This window comes from Micromys minutus (assembly GCF_963924665.1).
Source record: "Micromys minutus genome assembly, chromosome: 5".
Classification (NCBI taxonomy): domain Eukaryota; kingdom Metazoa; phylum Chordata; class Mammalia; order Rodentia; family Muridae; genus Micromys; species Micromys minutus.
This window is the reverse complement of record NC_137974.1, coordinates 74,183,658-74,190,851: the sequence shown is the minus strand read 5'-3', so window position 1 is coordinate 74,190,851 and position 7,194 is coordinate 74,183,658.

The window sequence follows — 7,194 nt, the reverse complement described above, 5'->3', positions numbered from 1 at the left end:
GAGAATTCTGACACTCTCTCGTGGTTACTCTTGGTTGTAAATGTGATTGGATAGAGAATTAATTAAAGCACATGGTGCTTGACAGATCTGAGGGATGTCTCTGAGGGGGCGGGGATGATCCCTCGGGAGATACCCAGCATCTCAAGCTGGTGGTCTAGATATAAACAGGTCTCACAGAAAAGTGAAGGTGCTTCTTGCCTGTTCACCTTCATTCCTTGCTAATGAGTGAATCTACTTCGTTGCATCTGCTGCTAACATCCTTTGCTAAAATTAGAACTCAGTTTCTTCACCTTTACAATTTAAGCTGAAGAAACCTGCTCTGAGATTCCTCCAGGCCTTCTGCACCACACTGAGACTTCCCCAGCACCCAGCTCTACAGCATGTGAAGCTACTAGCTTCTCAGTATCTAGATTTCTATACTATGCAATGGGTATTATGTAACACAATCTATTAGAGGCTGTGTGTGTGTGAGTGTGTGTGTGTGTGTGTGTGTGTGTGTGTGTGTGTGTGTTCATTTTATCAGTTTCGATCCTCTCAAGAACCCTAATGCAGGCCATCAGTTGATGCCTGATCCTCAGAAACAGAGATAATAAATATGTGTTCAAGTCCCAACCTTTTGAGAAATTATCATAGTATACAGTGTTAGACAAGGTAACATGATTACAAATAACTTTATGCACATATATTTGACAACTTAGATTTTAAAAATTCTTTGAAAAAGCATAAATTATCAAAATTTACATCTTCCTCATACATGACCTATATCTTCTTATTGTAACTTGACACCCCAAAAAGGTCTGCTAAACTCTTTGGATCTTTCATAAGTAGATATCAGTGCCAATCATGAGGTCCCAACTCCACCAACAACATCATACCAAGGGGTTCAGATTCCAACCTTCTAAAACTAGGTAACATACATTAATATCAATTAACTGTATTTATAACTGCTAGCAATGCATAATGAAAGGCTGACATTTTAAAATATCTTTCATAATATCACCAAAATATTAAACATTTTATGACATATTGGATAAAAGGCACCAAAAGTTTCTATAATCTTTCTTTAAATAGACATTTGGCTATCAGATGTTGTTTGATAATTTTCTCTGGCTCCTTAACCCTATTTGACATGTGTCTACCCTTCTTAAGTATTCATTTATATGGTTGTCAAGGAACAATGAAGCTGACTTTAAGTTTTGACTATTTGTAGTCACTGTGGTAGCTCTTAGCCACCAGGATTTTATCAAATAAAGTTTTCCAAACTTCCCTGCTTTGATAGTTAGCATCTGCATTATATAACACAGAAACTGTAATATTTTATAGCTGCTTCCTCAATTCAATGTGAAGATAGCAATTGCTAACATCCACAGGGATCAGATAGACAGCTTTGTATCTCCTCTGCCACCCCCTCATTGAATGAGCTGAAGTGTGTTAAATTTCTGGTATTTCTAGTTCTCAATATTACCTCATCTGTAAAATAGTGCCTACCTTTAAAGTGTGGTTATGGAAATAAAGCTCTATAAATAACTTGCAGTGATTTAGTTCCTGGCATTCGATATATAGAGTGACACCCAAGCTGGCATAGACTCAGTCTGTCCTCACTGTGACTCTGTGTATTCCTTTCTCCCAGTTATCTGTAATTGAGCCTCTCTAAACACAGCAAAAACACACATTTGTGGAAATGTTTCAATTTTGTAAGTGACAGTAATCCAACCCAAAGTCATACTTTATATTATTACAAACTCTAGTGGAATCTTAATCTGATGCTTATCTGAATATTTAATAAGACTGAAACAAGAAGGGCCCCAGTCCATTTTTCAGCCTTTATTTAGCAGTAACCCCTTTTCTCCAAATAAAACATAACTCAGAAGACCTGTGTATAAATATGTATCAAGTATCAAAGGCAGACAAAGGAGCTTTAGTTGAATTGTGATCTCAGGCTAATATAGTAAATACCAAGTGTTACTATAAAATTGTAACAACCCCTGTTGTGACTCTGGGGTTTGCTTTAGGGTAAATCAAATGTAAGAAACCATTTAAAACTATGTCAGTTGACAATATTGAGCCATGTAAGGGGAACAGCCATTATGATGGACAATATAATCATATAACTAGCTCAGAAGCAAGCACTTGTGTATGCAGTAAATATGAGAAGTGGGCTGTACAGAGCAATCTAAGTAATTTTAGGAGCAGCTGGTGCTACAGGTACTCAACAAGTCTCTTTCCTGGAACAGAAAAAATTCTCTCTAAAGGCCTATGCAGTGATATCTGAAGTGAATTATAAGGGAGAAATCACCTTCCTGTTGTTGCCCTAAAGGCATGCAGAATCTACAGTGGGACCATGTACTGAACTGGTACAAAACATTACTTGTACAATGTGCTTAAAATTATCCAGCTAATTATTAGAATACAACCCTCTATCTCTGTAATGGTCTGAGGCTCCAGAATGACTCCAGAACCCTCTTCCTAAAAACTCCCTAGAAATCCTTTGAGCTCTTCAAAATCTAATGTTGCTTGTCCCAAAGACTCACAGAGATTCCCTGGTTAAAGTCTATGAGAATGGTTTGGAGTTTTTGTAGTGTGTCAGTGACTTTTCTATTGCTGAGATAAAATGTCCAAACTAAGGCAACTTATAGAATGGGGTAGGAAATTGGGGCTTATGTTTCCAGGGTGATGAGTCCATCCTGACCAGGAGGCATAGCAAGTGGCAGGCATGGTTACCAGAACAAGAGCTAAGAGCCTACATCCTTAACAGCAAGCACGAAGCATAGAGAGAATAATGGATGTGGGGATAGATAATAAACACTCAAAAGCTGCCCACAGTGATGTATTTCCTTCATTAAGGCCGTGTTCCCTGAAGCTCGCCATCATGGCTAACTCATATGGGTTGGCACTAGACTATGTCTGGAATCAAATAAAATGTAGATTTCTGGACACACAGGCAAGTCATTTTCTTTTCCTGGTTACTTTTTTCTTCTTTTCTAAAGGGATGTTCACTTATTGACAAAATGTTACAACGCATGTGTGTATACTTATTTGTTCTATATAATTTTAAAAGTTAGACTAAGTTAAGAACAGGGAATTTTTTATATTATGAAGAAAATGAAGTATTGGGAATAAGTATGAAATAAATCAGGGGGAAATCATTGGACCTTAAATAAAATTTATGATGAATGATATTCTATGAAGTAAATATTTTTGAGAAGAGAACTTTACATGCCAGGAAAAAAAATCTGTTGCTTATAATTTGTAGAAATATAAAAAAGATAGGGGGATTATGGAAAACTTTATAGATATACCTCAAAATCTTAAAGTTTATAATATTCACTGTGCTGAGGATAAAACTCAGAGACATAAGCATGGTTGGCAAACACATCATTCTTGAATATTGGCCCATGTTGCTCGGCTCAACCCTAGTCTAGAGTTGTATACTGGAAAGAGCATTTATGAGTTTGATGTTAGATCAGGAGATCCTAATAGTACAAACATTATTAATGGCTCACTTCTTTAAGAATTAAGGTCTTCTGTGATGTTAGTTCACACCTGGAGAAAAGGATAAGTAAAAAGTTAAGAAATAGAACTCCCATATGATCCAGCCATCTTCCTACTGGTCATATAATGACATAAGCTTGTGTGGGAGACATATGCACTCTATGTTCACTTAAGCCATTTTAAAACTTCCAAAAGCTATTAGAAGAATGGACTTTGAAAATTCTATCATGAATTAATAAAAATGTCTGAAAATGTTTAACCTGACTTGAACAACATACATCAATCATATACATGAATCATTAAATATATGTCATATATGTGTATTAAAGTCTCATTGTGCACACTGATTGTTATTTTAATTTTTAAATTTATCTTTCTCTTATATATTACATCCTGAACTCAGTTTCTCCTCCCTCCCCTCCTCCCAGTTCTTCCCCACCACCTACCTTTTCCCTCAGATTCATTGCTTCTCCTTTTCTCTTCAGAAAAGAACAGGCTTCCTGGGAATATCAACCAAACATGCCATTACCAGTCACCATAAGTTTAGGCATATACCCTCAAGCAACCCAGTAGAAGGAAAAGAGTCCCCCAAGCAGGCAAAAGAGCCACACACAACTCCACTCCCACTGTTGGAAGTCCTACAAGACCACCAAGCTACACAACCATAGCATCTATACAGAGAACCTAGCTCATGCAGGCTCCCTAACTGTCATTTCAGTGCCAGGTATTTTCTTAATCAGATTATTTTGAGGTAGGAAGACCCATCTTAGAACTGAGCCATGCTTTTGGTGGCAGCACACATTAAAGGACTTGAAAGAAGGAAGTGTTGCATTTTGCCTGCTCACCCCCAATCTCTCCAACCAGTTAATCTCTCTCGTTTATGAGGCATTTTTCCATCTTTGTTAGAAGCCATCTTCATAGGAATCCATTGTAGACAGAAGGCCAGTATCTCTCTAGAAATCCTCTAGGATTCTAGTGCCAGACTGGTGAGATATCCAGCCTTAAGAATTGAATAACTTCCAGTGTCAACCTGTCCCTTGCGGGATAGACGTTGTAGGACTGGCCACACCATACCCTGTAAGTCAGTTTAGTAGATCATACATGTATTCATTCTATCAGTTCCACTGTTTTAGGAGTAGCTGAATAATATGTTCACCAAATAGTAGCATCAACTGGCAACTGAGTATTCAAATATCTGAGGCTACAAGAGACATTTTGATTCAAACCATTGTGTCCAGGCACCAGGAGATGTGGTGTGAACTAACATTTATCCAGACCCTCTCCTAAGTGTTCTCAGTTTTCAATTGCCAGTTAGTTCAAACCAAAAGGATAGCAGAAGAAGAGACAACAGACAGAGGCAGCTGAAATGAGAATTGTGAAAATAGACTCTTGACTTAGACATCAGTCCATCTTAAAGGTCATTGTATTCCATATTATATATCCCCAAATTTGATCCTAAAGAGACTTAAGCCTCTTTTATTGCATAGCTCATACTGATCACAGGTTTAACAGTCATGAAAGGAATTTCTACGGGATCTGTCTGAATTTCCTAGTATCATGCTAACACTTGCATGTTATTAAATGTACACATATCCAATGGTCATTAGAACATTTAAAATTATTGAAATTTTTGATGTAGTAACACAAGTAAGGTAATAAAAAAACATAAGCTGAATAAAGTACATAGAAATATATAAAATTCCCCTCATATCCAAGTGCCAAAGACCCAAAGTTAAAATAAAGATAAAATCTAAAAGCAATGATATTCTGGTTTGCTTTTGCATAATTGAAAAGAAGGCAAGTTGAAAGGAAGACACTGGTTTGAAAATCATTTGCCGGCTTAAGTCAGTGAGCTGAGGACATTTGAGAGTGTTATAACATTTCCAAGACATTTTCAAGATCCTGAAAAGGGAAGCTGAATGTTTTGCACTGAAGCATTAGTGTGAACCCACAGATGAATAAAATATTAAACCACTATATACTCCGATGGTGGTACATTACTGTAGAATTTTATAAGGCAAGTGATAGTTTTACTCTGGTAACATTAACCATCCTTAGACCTTTATCAAATGGACCCTGCATGACTGATCTCTACCAGAGCAACTGAAGAAATACACATGTTCCCTATCAAAATCTATAATTGTCCCAAGAAATGATGAATGGTGGAATTTGGGCTAGAATGGCATCCATTGGCTCATATATTTGAACACTTGGTCCTTAGTTGATTCCTAACCCTTTTTAGGAACACTGACCTTGTTGGAAGAAGAGTAGTTTTGAGGTTAAAAACACCCATACATTTCCACTTTATTTTAAATCTTTGTCTTATACTTGTAGATTGAGATGCAAGCTCTCATCTGTTAAGGCCCGCCTGCCGCCCCACTTCCAGCCATGCTTGTTCATGGACTTTCCCTCTGAAACTGCAAGTGTTGTAGATTGCTGTTTGTATTTTCTGCTCCTGAGGTGCATGGACTCAGGTGAGGTCAGGTGAAACTTAATTGGTCGGATAAAGAAAGAGACTGTAATTGGGCAGTGTAAGGAAAAGGTGGAGCTAAAAGTTTAGAGAAGAGAAAGAGAGACAGAGAGAGGGAGAAAGAAAAGGATAAAGGAAGAAAATGAGCTGGAGCCACGTGGCCTGAAGAAGCCATGGCAGTTGCTGGATTTCTATATGCTAGCCACAGGGGTGGTGGACGGCCTGGGAAGGACTTGGCAGCTAGCTAAACAAGACCACGAATGGCAGCAATTAGCCGGATTTAGCTTGTGTCATTTTTTTTAAAACTACATGCTACATGCAAGCACCAAATAAACTCTTTTATAAGTTGCCTTGGTCGTGGTGCCTTCCACAGCAATGAAAAAGGTAACCAGGAGTGGTGATATTACAAAATTTGAAAAGTACGAGAAGTTGGCATTTATTGTGTGTGTTTTTTTTTTCCTTCCATCTAATTTTTGCTCCGATCTGTGCCACATCTATTCCTGGTGGCAGTGGTTTATGAAAGGCACACACCTTGTTTTAACTAAGGGGACCACTGAGCTAGAAATGGGAACCTTGTGCTACAATTGTACCTCGGAGTTGTTCTCTGACCTTAGGCAACCTTTCTAGCATAAATCTCAAATCATTCTGATCCAAGTGAAAATGCCAGCTTCCACCTACTGAATGTATGGCACATGAGCTGTGATGTGACTTTACGCCTGCACATGAGTAAAGGTTATTCCAAATAAAGGCACAGATCTATGAAAGCATTTCTGTGTGACTGCTACATTTAATTATCTGCTATGATTTAGCCTTAATAGAGCAAGACAGTAAGATGGGAGAATATGCCTTTCACTATTTTTTAAAGCTAAGGTTAATATGCATAGTATCTTCCCATATGTGTACATATCTTAAATACATTACCATGCTTCCCTTAAATATTAGAGTGAGAAAAATCTCTAGTCTTGGGTTCTGTACTGAAAGTACTGTAATTATAGAAAGGTGTGAACCCTGGATTTATGAATGCTGCTTGTGCTGTCTTGGGGGCATCTACATTGCATGACTGTGACCAAGCATGGTATCTCTGACTCAGCATATGAAGACGTCAACATGGTGCTGGAGATTTAGTTTTTAGTGTTATGATGTGGGAGATAGCAGGATATCTAAGAGAGAAGATCCTAGTGTTAGGCCTTTAGGAAACTTTGCACAAAAGTCTAAGCCTTATCCAATTGTGA